The following is a 17,637-nucleotide window of genomic DNA, read 5'->3' on the forward strand; positions in this document are numbered from 1 at the left end:
TTTTTGAACTGATTCTTCCTCTTCAGTTCTTTGAGGGGGATTGGCAAGAGTGACAACTGGATTGTTCTTCTTCCATGTAAAGTGTGTATGTATTGAGCATATCTTATGCACAGGGTTCTATACTAAGGATTTGGGAGAATTAGAAGAGAGTTGGTAGCTCTAACCTTTTCCTTGAGTTTACAGTCTAGCAGAAAAGGTACACGGCGGTGAAGGAGAATAGGGGAGAGCGTTGTTCAGATCTTCTCTCCTCCCCTCTCCCCACGTTCTGCTATTACTGCCAGGAAGCCTGCACCATCCCACCCCTACCCTGGCCCCAGCAACCTGGATTCACAGCCCCAGATGGAGGCATCCACAAGCCATGGCTGGGATGGGAATGGCCGGAGCAGCCCCTGGAACCCTAAGCTCACTTCCTCCAGATCTCTGACGATCAATCGCCAGTAGTGATGGATCGCGCACTGGGTGCAGAGCATTGTACTAAATTCTTGGGGAGTACAGTAAAAGTCAGACACTTGCTCCCTGCCCTCAAGTGTTTACAATCTATGGGGTAGGGAGACCTGGCATTTCTCCCGGTTCCCTTCATGGACCAGCCTCCAGTCAGATGGCAGTGGAGATAAAAGGCCCTCCCTCTTCCCTTCACCCCCATTCTGACTGCTCAGTGGTGTGGACCTGGCTCCAGGAAGAAGCCAGATTAAGTTTGCCCCAGAGGCCGGTGGGGTGGAGAGAGCTGGTGGATGACGTTCTCTCTCCACCTGAAGGATGGGAATAGTCTCTCCACCGTGCAAGAATGGTGGTAGATTGGTGTGGGTTGCGGGTGGCATGTCTATGTCCAGCCCATTCTCTGGCACCGAGGCCTCATGACCCCCTTCCCTTTCTCTATGTGGGGCAGGATCTCTCACTCAGATCCAGCCTCTGGCCTGGAATGCTCTCCCTCTTCATATTTGACAATTTCTCTCCCCACCTATAAAGCCTTACTGAAGGCACATCTTTTCCAAGAGGCCTTCCCTGATTAAGTTCCTCTTCTCCTCAGTTCCTCTTCTCTCACTCCCTTCTGCATCACCCTTGCTCCCCTTTTCCTTTCCTCCCTCAGCCGTACAGCGGCTATGTGCATATCTGTAATTTATATTCTTGTCTAGCCCCTCTTCTGGACTGTAAGCCCACTGTGGGCAGGGAACATCACGATGATGGTATTTGTTAAGCATTTACTATGTGCCAAGCACTGTTTTAAGTGCTGGGGTAGTTACAAGGTTATCAGGTTATATGCCATTCCTGTCTCACATAGGGCTCACACTTTCAATCCCCATTTTACAGATGAGGTAACTGAGGCCCAGAGACGTTAAGTGACTTGCCCGAGGACACACAGCGGACAAGCGACCGGTTTTTCTGTCTCCCAGACCCATGCTCTTTCCACTAGGCCACACTGCTTCTACTTATTGTTAATTATACTCTTCCAAGAGCCTAGTACAGGGCTTTGCACATAGTAAGAGCTCAGTAAATGCTCTTGATTGACTGAATGGGTGGAAGCAGGAGATCAGTGGTGAACGTACTCCAGCTGCATTTTGGGGGAAGAGGAAGGAGATTTTTGGCATATGTAATGAAATGTAATAATGTCATAGGTCACAAAAGTGTTCTTCCAAAGCTGAATCTCCCTGGAATCTGAAGGACTGTAATCCTGCTCTCTTTGTGCCTTGGAAGATTTGGCCCTAGAATTTTCAAAAAGAGTTTTTGAATTGTTTGGGGTTTGATTACTAATGATAGGAAAATAAATTTCCTATATATTAAATGTTCCTCTCAGTAAAGACACTCAGATGCAATTCCAGCTGAAAGTTAGGTAGGGATCCAGTTTATGCTTGCGGTTCAAAGCATTTGACTATTTAGTCTGGGTCGCGTCACCTGTTGCTCTGAGGGGTCAGAGAATTACAAGGGTGTCACTCCCGATTTGGATTCAAGCGCTTGTCTGCATGTCTTAAATGATTGAACGTGTCAGCTCGGTTCTGATCTCAGGACATCAAACACTGCTCTTTTGTTTGTGGGGCCAGATTCACCGGCGAGGCCCCGCTATGTGACTTAAATCAAAGGCGAATTTTCCCATTTCCATTTGCCCATTCCTGCACTTTCAATATAAATCCCGTGTGCAGCAATTTATCAAAGGCCAAATTCTCATCCTCCATAACTCGCCTGGGAAATCTGAGCAGCAAGGAGAACCGAGAAATTGGAGACGTTTCCCATTTCGAGTAAGCAGAACATTTGCCTAACTCTTAACCGATAGCATTAAATAGGATTTCCATTGACTCGTGACCCTTCCCTTTAAACCGACCGCTCCTCTGATGGAGGTTGAGTCCACCTTAGCCATTCACTCTGAATGGATGAGAAGAGAGCAGAACCATTCGTCCAGAGGCCTTGGTCAGCCAGGGAACTCCTTTCTCCTCCTATCCCCTTGGTCATCCCCCTGGATTCATGCTGCCTCTAGCCCTATAGAAACTGAAAACCTGAGGCAATTTAAATCTTGTAACTGGAAGAAAATTGGAAATGTTTCCCATACTGTGAGCACGGAGCTTCTTCATTTCAAGCTTTTGCATATATCTTCTGGCGATCATCAATATTGAATGGGGACAGAAGCAAATTCGGTTAACACTATAAGGAATAGAATATTGTTATTGCTCCTGCCCCAATTTAAGATTTAGAGCGTGCGGTCCTATTTCACAGGGGAGGGGGAGCAAATGGGGATGGGGGAAAGGGATAGGAGTTGTGGTCAGGGAAAAGGGATCAAAAGAATACTGCCAAGATGCTGCCACTTTGCCCATAGAAGTGTCCCGGGCCTAGGTCTCTCGGCCAGGGCTGTGACCTAGTGGATAGAGAATGGGCCAGGGAGTCAGAAGGAGCTGGGTTCTAATCCCGGCTCTGCCAAGTCTGCTGGGTGACCTTGAACAAGTCACTTAGCTTCTCTGTGCCTCAGTTTCCTCATCTTTAAAATGGAGATAAAGAGTGCGAGCCCCATGTGGGACAGGGACCGTGTCCAACCGGATTAATTTACATCTACTCCAGCACTTAGAACAGTGCTTGGCATATAGTAAGTGCTTTACAAGTACCACAATTATTAAGTTTGTGTGTCTTTTCCTGATGCCCTTCTTAATTCGTACCTGCTGGGATCCTTAAATAAGAAATAGTCAATCTTCTGTCTTCTCCTTCCCAGGCCTCCAGGAATAAGAATTTGGGGAGGACTGGAATCCCTTCATGATCTTTCCTAGGTAGGAGGGGCGGAGGAAGATGGTGAGGAGGGAACGGAAGAGAGAGGAGAGAGGGAACCCTTGAGTTCAGACCCAAGCAGGGCAAATTGCCAATCTGGAGTACACAGATACATGAGGAGCTTTCTTCACCAGCTGTTCATTTTCAGGTTTTCCATGAAGGGAGACATGAAAAAGTATCTTCAAGACTGTCGTTTAAGAGATGTGACTGAATTTGTCGGCTCCAAAGACAGAACTCAGGCAAAACAAGCAGGGAGAAAGGGTCTCTGGAGTGGCTGAAGACTTTGGGAAACGGGACTCATCTACCAAAGAAGCAGGTAAAGGGGTCCCCAAGGTGTGGATCCCCATGTGGGACATGGACTGGGTCCAACGTGATTAACTTGTATCTACCCCAGCCTATGGAACAGTGCCTGGCACATAGTAAAAGCTTAACAAATTCTGTGGAAAAAAAATTCATACTGAGAGGTAATATATAGTACAGAGTACTCGTACAGTGCCTGGTACATAATAAGCACTTAACAGATACCATTAAAAAACAAAGCAAAACTAAAAGAAAATGTACAGCCACAAGTGGACTGTAGAAGCAGCAGGAATTAATTTAAGCTCCATCACATATTACTTCCTTAGATCGGAGGCTACACGTTCTATTAGCCATCATGCCAAATGAGTGCTGAGGCAGGTGGAGTGACATTTATTCATTTATTTGCATATTTGCATTTCTTTCCACCTGCATGTTAAGTGCAAATGCTAGATTGTTCTGGGATCGAGAAATTGCTTGAAATTGCATGTCAGAACTTGTTCTTTTCATGAGAGAGAAAGTATATATTTTCAACATAAAAGTAACCTTGCTCGCTTTATCCCTCAGCCTAAAACTTCCTACCCTTCCAAATCTGGCAGACCCTAGGTCTCTCCGTGTTCAAATCCCTTCTAAAATCCCATCTATTCCAACAAGCCTTTCCAGATTAAGTCTAGCAACACACCACTCATCTCTAGCACTTTTGCATTTATTCCTACAAATCCTCATTCCTCGTATATATCTGCTTATTCTATTCCACAGTTTTTCTGATTACTCTGTCTCCCCAGCTAAGGTGAAAGCTCCCCTGTGGGCAGGAAACAAGTTTTTTTTTTGAAATTCTACTTTCCCAAGCTCTTCACACATTGTCAAGCACCTAGTGGATACTCACTAAATTCTATTTCCACTACTACTATTACTAGAAGATGCTGTTTTGGGGGATCTTCCAAAAGAGAAACCTTGAGTGTGGGAGGTAGGGAAAGATGGGGAGGCTGTGTAGAGCATAGCGGTGGAAGTCTCTGTGTCTTTATCTTGCTCCGTGGCTCCAGGTCCTCTCCCTGGAATGATCCTTACTGGTTCATCCTTCAAGGTGAGAAGGGACAGTGGGAAAGAAAACAAACAAAGGAGAGAACAGGGCTAGAGTCCTCTAGACTCTAAGCTTCTTTTGGGCAGGGAACATGTCTATTAACTCTGTTGTACTCTCCCAAGCACTTAGTAATAATAATGTTGGTATTTGTTAAGCGCCTACTATGGGCAGAGCCCTGTTCTAAGCGCTGGAGTAGATACAGGGTAATCAGGTTGTCCCACCTGAGGCTCACAGTCTTAATCCCCATTTGACAGATGAGGGAACTGAGGTCCAGAGAAGTGAAGTGACTTGCCCGGAGTCACACAGCTGACAAGTGGCGGAGAGGAATTCGAACCCGTGACCTCTGACTCCCAAGCCCGGGCTCATTCCACTGAGCCACGCTGCCCTCTGCACACACCAAGTGCTCAATAAATACCATTGATTGATTAAGGGTTGAGTTGCTGACCTTTAGTGCTTATTTTTCACTCTAAATAAAAAGGGATTGATGCTTTCGTGGTACCTAGCCAGAGTCTAAGAAACGAAGCATATGAAGAGCTGCCCTGGCTGAAGGATTATCTGTGAATTTCAGTGAGGAAAATTAGCCAACAAGGAAAGCTTTTCATATACCAGATTAATTTATTCTTTCGAATGGAATTAGTCCAGATTCTGAAAATGAGTCTAAAAAAATACATTAGAAATTAAAGCCTCCACAGATTTGAAATCGGCAAATTGAACTCAGCTCTCGTTGTTTGGTTTTTTTTCTTTTTAATGGATAGCAATAAGCATTTTTAATTGTTGCTTCCTTGGGATTCTAATAGCGCTTTCCCCGATTATAGCCATCACGGAACATTTTGTTTCAAAATGTACATTACTTGCGAGTTTCTTCCTTTTGAAAACGACACTTGATGTGAGGCAAAGTAGTGTAAGGTAATCATGGACATAAAGGTCTGTGAAAGGAGCAAAAACGTGATCAATAGGAGTCTTTTGTTGTCGGTAAACATTGTCAGGAACCGATCAGCATCGGTGCTTTAAGCCAGAGAAAGCTAATAACGATGAGTGGCATATGCTTCCCACAAACTGATCCCACAAAAGAAGAGCTGTAAACAAGAGTGGAACAAAAAGAATACAATTTTATTAATAATATCCTGCTGATTTATGTGTACAGCATGTGCTGATAATAACCTCATTTATCACAAGAGCCGTCATGAATACTAATTTGGGGTTACTGAGTCAAAGCAAAAACAACTGAACCGGTGGTGATGTTTCTTACACTGCGTCGGCCTGGCATACACGTGATCTACATTATACTTAATCTCTTGGGGAAAAAAAGAAAATCATTTTCAGCTGCCCGATGGATGGCCTAAAATCAAATTAGAGTAGATTTTGCGTGGGAACCTAAGAAACCGACTGCTGCCGTTGAATTTATGAGGTCAGATTCCTAAAATTCTCATGACAGAAAAAACCCATAGTCAAGTTTTCTTTTCAGTCTGTTAACTGAAGATTCAAGTAACCATCATCATCATTAATAGTATTCATAGAGAAGTAATGAGTGCTGAGCACTGAATTAGGTATCTGGGAGTATGCGATAGTACAAAGAAGCTAATAATTTCATGGAAGAGTCCAAAGAATCCAATTTCTGTAAACTAGAATGTTGTTTTCCCTTTCCTCTTCCTCAAAATTCTACTAAACATTTAACTTTTTCAGAAGATGAATTCTATTAGATGCAAGTTTTCCCATTAATGTCAATAATCAATTAATCAATTCATTAATTGTAATTAATTGAGCACATACTCTTAGCAGAACACTGTATTAAGAACTTGGGGGAAAGTTGTTGTTAGAGTTGTTAGAAGATCTGTGTGGCCTGGTGGAAAGAGGATGGGCCCGGGAGGCAGAGGACCTAGATTCTAATCCCGGCTCTGCCAGCTGCCTGCTATGTGATCTTGGGCAAGTCACTAAACTGCTCTGTGCCTCAGTTTCCTCATCTGTAAAATATGGAATTAATGCCTGCTCTCCCTCCTACTTAGAATGTGATCCTCCATGTGGGTTAAGGACTGGTTCCAACCTGATTAACTCGTATCTACCCCAGCGCTTAGAACAGTGCTTGACATTGTAAGCCTTTAACAAATATATTATTATTATAAACATGATCCCTGCCCACAAGGATCTTACAGTTTAAAGGGATAAACACAGATGACAAAACAAAATGCAGGTAGTGATAACAGTTAAAGAATAAAGATATATTGCATAAGTCCTGTGGGGCTGGGTTGGTTATCAAACCATCATGGCCTGGTGAATAGACCTCGGGGCTGGGAGTCAGAAGGACTTGGGTTCCAATCCCGGCTCCACCACTTGTCTGCTGTGTGACCTCGGGCAAGTTGCTTAACTGCTCTGAGCCTCAGTTACCTCACCTGTAAAATGGGGAGTGAGTGTGAGGTCCATGTAGGATGCCGACTATGTCCAACCTGCTTTGCTTATATCTACCTCACAGTTTAGTACGGTGCCTGGCACATATTTAGTGCTAAACAAATACCATTAAAAAGGAATCAATGCCTTAAGGGTTTCACAGCCAAATGCCTCAGCAACATAGAGGGAAGGGCAGAAAATAAAAATGAGGACTTAGTTTCGGAAGGACTCTTGGAGAAAATGTGATTTTCGGAGGGTTTTGAAGGTGGGGAGAGAAGTAGTCTGTTGGATATGAAGGGGGAGGGAGTTCAAGACCTGAGAGAGGATGTGGGCAAGGGGTCTGTGGTTAGATATGCTTAATCAAGATACAGAGAGTAAGTCAGATGTGATGTTTTTCTGTTCAGGTTTGTCCTCCCTCCAAGGTAGATTGTGAACCTTAACACTGAGGATTGTATCTTGTTCATTTTAGGTAACACCCCCAAGCACTTAGTTAAATACTCCGAGGAGAGGGGGAACTCTGACAAGATGGTTAACTGTGAGATTAAATGAAATAAAAGCTATTTATTCGCTCTTTTTATATATCTGATCATTTCAAACTTTATATATAGGAATCACAGGCAATAAAGAACTTCAGCTGGGAATTACATTTCAAGAATTAATCAGATGGATAATGTTATGTAGAAAAAAATAAATCATGTTTTTTCTGAGGCAATATTTTCTCTTGAGTTAAGAAAGCAAAGTATTAACAGAAATACACTCTAGGGAGTGATCGTTGAGCTTTGAAGAGAATGCTATGATCCCTTATGGTCCATAAAATGATTTCATAATAGGTACCATTGAATGCTGGAAGTTAAATGGTCACCTGCACTGGTCACTATGATGCACCTGTGAAGCAAAGAATGTCAGCCCAAACCCCTTTATAAAAGATGACATAAAGTATCTTTGCACCTTGCTTTTTTGTTTACAGAAGAGGTGCCAGGTCAATGGAATTCTAGGTTCAGAGAACACTTGGTTTCAATTATCTATCCTATTAGGTCCTTCCTAAAGCCAACTTCTCCTGTCTCAGACATCTCTTTCTCCTGCTCTCCATCACGACTAGATTCAGGGGAGACAAGACTTTACCAGTTAGAAAACTACTTAATTAATCCATGAGAGGTATTTTTTGAGCACTTATTATGTACAGAGCACTATGCTATGAGCTTTTGAAACTATAATACAATAGAGCTGATATGGTACACAACCCCTGCCCACAAGAACTTCACGGTCTATAAGTCAATCAGTCAACCTTATTTATTGATCACTGACTTTGTGCAGGTCACTGTACTAAGTGCTGGGAGAGTAGGACACAAGGATAGAATGGACATATTTCCTGCCCACAGTGAGCTTATAGTCTAGAGGGAGAGACAGATATTAAATAAATAAATTACCGATGTCTACATAAGTGCAGTGGAGATGGGGAGACAACAGTCTTGAATAAATAAAGGTAGCAGGACAGTGCAGAAGGGAGTGGGAAAAGAGGAAATCAAGCCGTAGTCTGGGAAACCTCTTGGAAAAGATGTGTCTTCAGTAAGGCTTTCATGGGGAGGGTAAACTGTCCGTCGGGTGTGAAATGGGTGGGCATTCCAGGCCAGAGATAGGATATAGGTGAGAGGTTGGCAGTGAGATAGAGGAGATTAAGGTACAGTGAATAGGTTGCATTAAAGGAAGAAAATGTACAGGATGGGTTGCAGTAGGAGAGGAGGGAGGTGAGGTAGGAGGGGGCAAGGTGATTTCTTTAAAGCCAATGGGAAAGATATTCTGTTTGATGTGGAGGTGGATGGATAACCACTGGAAGTTCTTAAGGAGTGAGGAAATGTGGACCGAAAGTTTTTGTAGAAAAGTGATCTGAGCAGCAGAATGAAGTATGGACTGGAATAGGGAGAGAAAGAAGGCAGGGAGGTCAGCAAGGAAGCTAATGTGGTTGTCAAGGCAGGTTATGGTAATAATAATAATAATTATGGTATTAAGTGCTTACTATGTGCTAAGCACTATTCTAAACACTGGGGTAGATACAAGTTAATCAGTTTGTCCCTTGTGGGGCTCACAGTCTTAATCCTCATTTTACAGATGAGGTAACTGAGGCACAGAGAAGTTAAATCACTTGTCCAAGGCCACACAGCAGACAAGTGGCAGAGTTGGGATTAGAACCCATGACCTCTGATTCCCAAGCCCATGCTCTTGCCACTAGGCCAAACTGCTTCTCTTAAGTGCTTGGATCAGTGTGGAGGCAGTTTGGGTGTAGAAGAAAGGGTAGGTTTTAGTGATGCCGTGAGAGAAGAACCAACAGGATATGGTGACATATTGACCATGTGGATTGAGCGAAAGCGGTGAGTAGAGAATAATTCCAAGCTTTTTTAGATAGGTAGGATAGTGGTGTCTCTACTAAAATGGTAAAGGCACAGGAAAGACATGGTTTGAATGGGAAGATGAGTAGGCTTTTTTTTTTTAGGACATGTTAATTTCAGGTATCAGTGGGTCATCTGGGTGGAACTGCCCTGAAGGCAGGAGGACATACGAGTCTGCCAAGAAAAAGAGAACTCAGAGCTGGAGTGGTAAATTTGGGAATCATCAGAGATTGATAGTTGAACCATGGAAGTGAATAGATTCTCCAAGGGAGAGGGGATAGATGGAGAATAGAAGGGGTCCCAGAAATGAGCCTTGAGGCACTCCCACTGTCTGAGGTGGGGAGGCAGAGGAGGAGCCCGGGAAAGAGATTGAGAGGAGTGATCAGAAATGGAGGAGGAGAAGCAGAAGAGGACAAAATGAGCAAAGCCAAGGTTAGATGATGCTTCAAGGAGAAGGGGATGGTCCACATGTAGAGAGCAGTTGAGAGGTCAAGGCGGATTATGATGGAGTAGAGGCCATCGGATTTAGCAAGAAGCAGATCACTGATGACCTTAGGGAAGGCAGTTTCTATGGAGTCAGTGAAATGGAAATCAAGTTGGAATGGTCGAGGAGAGAATTGAGTAGAGAAAGTGAAGGCAGCAGGTGAGATTTTAGGGAGATAACACCCGACAGCTTCAATTTTTTCAATAAATTTTGTGGTCAGGTCATTAGAGGGAAGAATGAGGGGAGTGGGGTGACATGGTATTGGAAGAGGGGTTTAATCATTCAATCAATGGTATTTATTAAATGCTTACTATGTGTAGAACACTACACTAAGCACTTGGAAGAGTACAATACAACAGAATTAGCAGACGGGCTCCCTTCCCATAATAAGCTTGCAACCTAGAGGGGTAGACAGACATTAATATGAATAATTTATAATATATAACTTTAATATAGGTACACAAGTGTTGTGGGGTTGGGGGTGGGGTGAATATCCAGTCTCCAAAGGTCACAGATCCCAGAGCACAGACAATGCAGAAGGGAAAGCAAGCCGGGGAAAAGAGTGCCCGATCGGGGGAGGTTCTTGGAGGAGATGTGTTTTGTGGATGGAGAGAGTGGTGGGCTGGCATATATGGAGGTGGAGAGAGTTCCAGGCAAGGGGGAGGATGTGGAAAAGGAGTCAGAGGTGAGACAGATGAGTCCGGGCACAGTGAGGAAGCTGAAGCTAGGCCCAGACACCAACAATACTGATCTCGTTAGCCTCTCTGGGAAGACGGCTGAATTATAATAATTACAGTCTTTGCTGAGTGCTTACTTTGTGCCAGGCACTGTACTAAGTGCTGGGATGGATACAAGCAAATTGGGATGGACACGGTCCCTACTTCACACGGGGGATCATGGTCTTGGTGTGCGGGTAGGGCTGTAGTAGTAGATTAGTGAGATGGGGTAGGATGGGACAAGCTGATTGAATGCTTTAAAGCCCACGGTAGGGAGTTTCTGTTGGATGAGGAGATGGTTGGACAACTGGAGGTTCTTAAGGAATGGCGAAATGTGGAGTGAACATTTCTAAAGAAAAATGATCTGGGCGGCGGAGTGAAGTATGGACTGGAAGTGGGGAAAGATAGGAAGCCGGGAGGTTAGCGAGGAGGCTGACGCAGAAGTGAAGGCGGGAAAGGATAACTTTTTGGATCGGCGTGATAGCAGTTTGGATGGACAGGAAAGGGTGGATTTTAGCAGTGTGGTGGACCTGACAGGATTTGGTGACGGATTGAATTTGTGGGTGCAATGAGAGAGATTAGTAGAGGACAATGTTAAGGTTATGGGCTTGTTAGATAGGGAGTACGGTGTTGTCTACAGCGATGGGAAAAACAGAGGGACGACAAGGTTTAGGTGGGACAATAAGGAGTTCAGTTTGGGGCATGTTTAATTTGAGGTGTGGGTGGGACACCCAAGTAATAATAACTGTGGTATATGCTAAGCGCTTACTATGTGCCAGATACTGTACTAAGCGTTGGAGTAGATACAAGCTAATCAGAAGTAGATAAGTCAACAAGGTAGGAGGAAATGTGGAAATGCGGGAAGGAGAGAGGTCAGGGCTGGAGATGGAGATTTGGGAATCGTCTGCAAAGAGATGGTAATTGAAGCCACGGGAGCAAATGAGCTCTCCAAGGGAGTAGATGCAGAGGGAGAGTAGAAGGGGAGCTAGGACGGAGCCTTAAGGGACCCCTACTGTCAGAGGGTGAGAGGCCGAGGAGGATCCTGCAAAAAGAGACTGAGGAGGAGCCCATCAGAGAGCTAGGAGGAGAACCAAGAAAGTACAGTGTCATTGAATCCAAGGTTAGATAAAGTTCCAAGGAGAAGCGGGTGGTCTACAGTTTCAAAGGCGGCCGAGTGATCTAGGAGGATTAGGATGAAGTAGAGGCTGTCAGCTTTGGTGAGGAGGGCATTGGTCACCTTAGAGGGCAGTTTCTTTGGAGTTTAGGGGGCGGAAACCAGATTGGAGGGGATGTAGGAGAGAATTGGAGGTTAGGAAGTGGAGGCAGCAGGTTAAACAGCTCTCTCAAGAAGTTTGGAGAGAAATGGTAGGAGGGAGAGGGGGCGATAACTGGAGGGAGCTGTGGGGTCAAGGGAGATTATTTTAGGATTGGCATTACATAATCATGTTTGAAACCAGTTGGGAAGAAGCCACTGGAGAATGAACAGTTGAAGATGATAGTCAAGGAGGGCAAAAGGTAGGGGGTGAGTACTTTGTCCATGAAGGGATGGGGTCAGAAGCACGGACGGCGGGGGTAGATTTATAAAGGAGGTGAGAGAGTTCAACTTGAGTTACTGCAAGGATTATAGGGAGAGTTGAAGAGGGTGGAGGAGGAGTGGGGATTGGAAAGGATCAGGGGAGATTTTAGGGAGATCATGCCTGATGGTTTCAATTTTCAAGTGTCTGGAACAGCTGCACTGGGTATGGGAGCCAATAAGCATGGAGAATCATTTTTGTCAGGTGGAAGAGGGAGCAGAATTTAAGTAGTTGAGAATGACTTGGAGACAGATGTCAACCAGGTGTCTGGATTTCCACCAGCATTGTTCCATAGCTCAAGAATAGGAGCAGAGGAAGCAATACTGCAGATGTGAGTCAGGACTGTGGGTTAGTGGTATGAGACCAGCTGAAGGATCAAGTGTGGGGGAGTTGAGTTCAGTGGAGAGAGTAGAGAGTGTGGAGGGCATTGATTTGTGGCACTAAGAGAAGGTAGTTTGTGCCTGGAGACCAAATAAGCCATTATAACTTTAAGAAATTGGAGGGGGTCAAAAGGTTCTCCAAACATAGGACATAAGCAAAATAAAAAAGTGGGGCATAGTTCATTTATTTTAAGTCCACTGACTGATTTCATCATATGAATTCAATCTCATTTGAAATTCAAGATTATTACACAAAATGAATTCAAACTAACTACTTCAATCTCTTGCCACCAATTTAGATCCAGCCCAAGGCAGAACGTCAGGCGAGTATTATTCTGAAATTTACCCCTGGAGTATTGTTGTGGGGGAAACTGTGGGATAGATAGAGAAGCTGTATTGTCGTCATTTTGAATCCTTTTTTTTATTTATTTGCAAAAGGAAATGGACAACCATTATCAGTTTCAATACCGGTGACACCGAGTCAGCACAGACTCTGTGAGAAACACTGTCAAAATCCCTGGGAAGATACACAGCCCCTGGCTCCAAAGTGGCTCACACTATCACTGGAAGGAGAAGGGCAACCGCACAGAGAAAAATGGCAGGCTAAATTCATCATTCAGATCCTCAACAGTAACATGCACCAGGCCAGTGATTCACTCCTTGGGCTCCACTCTGCTCCAGAGTTTCACAGTCTTTCCACCATTCACATATTTGGATGCTAGTCTCAGAAGCAGAGAGGCTTAATGGAAATCAAGCAAACGCTATTTTTTTAAATAGTATTTAAGTGTTTACTATGTGCTAGGCACAGTACAAAGTGCTGGAGTAGATACAAGTTAATCAGCTTGGACACGCAGACAAATGGCAGAGCCAGTGTTAGAATCCAGGTCCTCCTGCCTCCCAGGTTTATCTACTAGGCTACTCTTGAGTGCTCACAGTGTTTAGAGGGTATATGTAATAAGCACTCGGGAGAGAATGATGCGTTAGAGTTGATAGATAAGTTCACTGCCCACAAGGACCTTACGTGGGCTTGTGAAGCAGAAAGCCCGAGTTTTAACTGTCTCTTGACTATTGTGTGACCTTGGACATGTCACTTAAATGATCTGGGCCTCAGTTTCCTCAACTGTATCAGTTATATGCTCATCTTCCCACCCCAAGTGGGACGGGTACTGTGTCCAATCTGTTTATATTGTATTTGGCCCAGAGCTCAGAACAGTGCTTGGCAATCTATCAGTGGTATTTATTGAGTGCTTACTCTATGCGGACCACTGTACTGAGCACTTGGAGGAGTATGATGCAACTGGTTTTGTTGTATCCCTGCCTACAAGGAGCTTGCAGTCTAGAGAGACAGACAAACATTACTGATACGTCCATAAGTGCTGGGGGACCGAGGGTGGGGCGAATATCATTTGATTACAGCATACAGATCCAACTGTAAAAGTGATGTCAAAGGGAAAGAGGAAGACAGTATTTGCTAAACAAATTCCATAATGATTTTTATTATCATTATTTTCATCATCCGCTACGACAGGCAGGGAGGTAAGGAGCAATCCCTGAACTCGGGTCACCGGACCCTGACAACCAGATCTCATCTCAGGCATTCTGGCTGGAGGGTGCGAACATATTCAAGGAACCTCAGAAAAAGAAATCCTTAGTGCTGTCACCGGAAGACAGTCTAAACTTTACTCTGCCGGCAATAACTCTGCTTTTATCTTTTGTAATCTGGCTGACTCACATCTGCCACTGCCCACAGCCGTTGAGGCTCTCTCGAAGTTCCTCCAGGCCCTATCCCCGACTCATTCCGCAGAATAGCTGGCAGCCGGAACCCAGTCGGCTCAGCCCGTCCTTGGTGAAGATTAACTCAACCGCCAGCTCGAGAGCTGATTTCTCACAAAACAGCTCTGCCCAGATTTTAGGACTAAGGGACTCTCTGTCCTTCGTGATTGTGAATTAATAACATCTAGGAGAAAAAACTTGGTCAATTGGCCGGACTGATCTCAGTGAGAGTAAAGAACTATCTAGACATTCTGTCAGAAAGACCCCCCTGTCTTCCTGGGAAGGAGAAAACCGTGATTGAGAGGTAAAAGGATTTTCTCAGAAAGACCTAGACTCAGCGAAAGATGGAAAAACTCACACTAGAAACTTCCCTCTACCATCCCTAGAACAACTTTTACATGCTGCCATTTAGATCCATTTTTTATTTCCCTCTCTGTAATTTATTTTTCCTTTCTGTAATTGATAAATTATCCATCTCCCCCTGAGACTGTAAGCTTCTCGTGGGCAGGGATCACACCTATTAAGTTTAGTATTTTCCCAAGAACTTAAGGTACAGTGCTCCGAACTCAATAAGCACTCAATAAATCCCATTGATTGATTAGGTATATAGTTCCTGTTTCCTCCCTCACCATCAAGAAACCACGCCTCTTGGGAGCTGATGGCTTTGGCCTGGCCTTGATCACCGAACGTCTAGGCAGCAAGCACAAGGAGAAGCAGAATAGCTTAGTGGAAAGTTCAGGGCCTGGGAGTCAGTAGGACCTGGGTTTTAATCCTGGCACCTCCTCTTTGCTGCTTGACCTTGGGATAACATCTAACATCTCTGGCCTCAGTTACACCACCTGTAAAATGGGGATTAAGATTCTGAGCCCTATGTGGGATATGGTCTGTGATCAACCTGATTCGCTTGTACCTACCCCAGTGCTCGGTACAGTTCCTGGCACATAGTAAGTGCTTAACAAATGCTATAAAAAAGGAGAGCATTTACACCTCTCTTGGATTATATCACTAAAACAATCAAAACTATTTATTGACCTTGAAGAGAGAACTTGGGAGAATAAAATACGATAGATTTGGAAGACATTTAATCGTATTTATTGAGCACTTACTCTGTACAGAGCACTGCATTAAGCACTTGGGAAAGTATAATACAGCAATAAAGAGAGACAGTCCCCGTCCACAGCGAGTTTCTAGCTTATAGACATAATAATAATAATGATGTTGGCATTTGTTAAGCGCTTACTATGTGCAGAGCACTGTTCTAAGCGCTGGGGTAGACACAGGGGAATCAGGTTGTCCCACGTGGGGCTCACAGTCTTGATCCCCATTTTACAGATGAGGTAACTGAGGCACAGAGAAGTTAAGTGACTTGCCCACGGTCACACAGCTGACAAGTAGCAGAGCCGGGATTCGAACTCATGACCTCTGACTCCAAAGCCCGTGCTCTTTCCACTGAGCCATGCTGCTTCTCTAGACAAGACATGACCCCTTCCCTCAAGGAGTTTACAATCTAACCACGGAGAAAGATACTAAAATATATTGCAGTTTGGGGGAATCAAGAGAGTTTAAAGATATGTATTTATATATTCTGTAGTGGAGGGGGTGTCATGAGGACTCAAGTGCAGAGGTGACACCAAATGACTTTTATTCATTTATTCACTGCCCATTTCAATCCAATTTATTGGGAAACTGGTTTAGCAGCCTTTCTGTTTTCCCGCCTGCAAATCCTAAGGATGGTCGATAGATAATGGGGAGAGCAGGACCAGGAATCCAGGTAGTCTTTGCTTCATCCTCTCCCACAACCCCAAGGCCTGTGAAGTTGCTTGCTGCCCTTTGCTTGGTCTCTGGCACAGGACGTTTTTCATGGCCACTTAGAGGTTGCACCTTGCAGACAAATCTGATCAGCTTCACTGGTGGCTCACAGCCTGGATCACACTGATTCTCAGTCAGGATTTGAATCTGGGTCCTTCTGACTCCCGGGCTTCTGCTCAATGCACTAGGCCACGCTGTTTCTCAATCAGTGCCAATACTACTAGTGATTGATTTATTGAGCGCTTCATGTGTGCAAATAATAATGATGATGGTATTTGTTAAGCGCTTACTATGCGCCAAGCACTGTTCTAAGCGCTGGGGTAGATACAAAGTTATCAGCTTGTCCCATGTCGCTCACAGCCTTAATCCCCATTTTATAGGTGAGGTAACTGAGGCACAGAGAAATTGATTACCTAGCAATTCTACCCATGAGTGTCAATTTTTTATGACGGTATTTAAATGTTTGGTATGTGCCAGGCACTGTTCTAAGCACTGTGGTAGATTCAAGGTGATTAGGTTGGACACAGTCCCTGTCTCACACGAGGCTAACAGTCTTAGGGGAAGGAGGATTTAATCCCCATTTTATAAGGTACAGAGATGTTAAGTGATGTGCCCAAGGGCTGTAAGCCCGTCAATGGGCAGGGACTGTCTCCATCTGTTGCCGATTTGTCCATTCCAAGCGCTTAATACAGTGCTCTGCACATAGTAAGCGCTCAATAAATACTATTGAATGAATAGTGGTGGGTCGGAAATTAGAACCCAGGTCCTGTTTCCCAAGCACCAGATCATTCCACTAGGCCATACTGCTTTCTCACAAATCATACTTCATCCTTCAGGAGGGCTTTAATGAAGAGGAAAAAAAAAAGCCCTGCGGCAGCAAAATAAATGCATGGTGATCATCATAGGACCATACATGTATAGCATTTGCACGATCACTTGATTCCCAGTAGAAAGTAGCCACATCTCTTAATCGTGAAAAGAAGAAAAGCGAGAAACGTGAAGTGTCCACAGATTACGTTCAACAGGTAAATAACAACACCTTGGATTTACACAGTCCCTTTCTAAAATGTCGATAGAAGACATTGGAATCGTAGTGGGACTCTCTTCCAGATAGTTACCGCAGAGCCCGTTAATAGATATTATCGATCTTATCTCCGAGCTACCTCTGTAACCTCTCTTCATACTATTCTTCGAATGGTGACACTGAAGAAGAGATTTGACAGAGGTGAGAGCTCGAATCAATTAAAGATTAGAACTCAGCTGGGTCATTATACCATTCGGGGGAAGTTGAGAGGGGAGACGATTAATGCAAACCAATTAGTACTTGATTCCCCTTTCCTAGTGCCTACAGGGAATGTTTTTCTCATTAGCTTTTCCCAACTATTCCCAGTACTACAACTGAAAACAAAAATGGATCTCTGATCCTTCTCCTCCTTCTCCTCCAAAGCTTTATTTGCACGTTGCTCATTTGGAATATAGCCGGTTTACAATATTGAAATGTTTAAATACAAAGC

General features: G+C 44.2%; 1 long non-coding RNA gene across 1 annotated transcript in view; it reads left to right on the top strand.

Moving 5' to 3' along the window:
* LOC114814162 overlaps window positions 1-3,553 on the top strand; it is an 87,785-nt gene extending 84,232 nt beyond the window's left edge. Inside the window, exon 3 of the long non-coding RNA XR_003761904.2 lies at window positions 3,392-3,553. This is a non-coding gene — a long non-coding RNA (uncharacterized LOC114814162). The remainder of the gene's footprint in view (window positions 1-3,391) is intronic.
* Window positions 3,554-17,637: the final 14,084 nt, after the last annotated feature.

This window comes from Ornithorhynchus anatinus, chromosome 9, assembly GCF_004115215.2.
Source record: "Ornithorhynchus anatinus isolate Pmale09 chromosome 9, mOrnAna1.pri.v4, whole genome shotgun sequence".
Lineage (NCBI taxonomy): Eukaryota > Metazoa > Chordata > Mammalia > Monotremata > Ornithorhynchidae > Ornithorhynchus > Ornithorhynchus anatinus.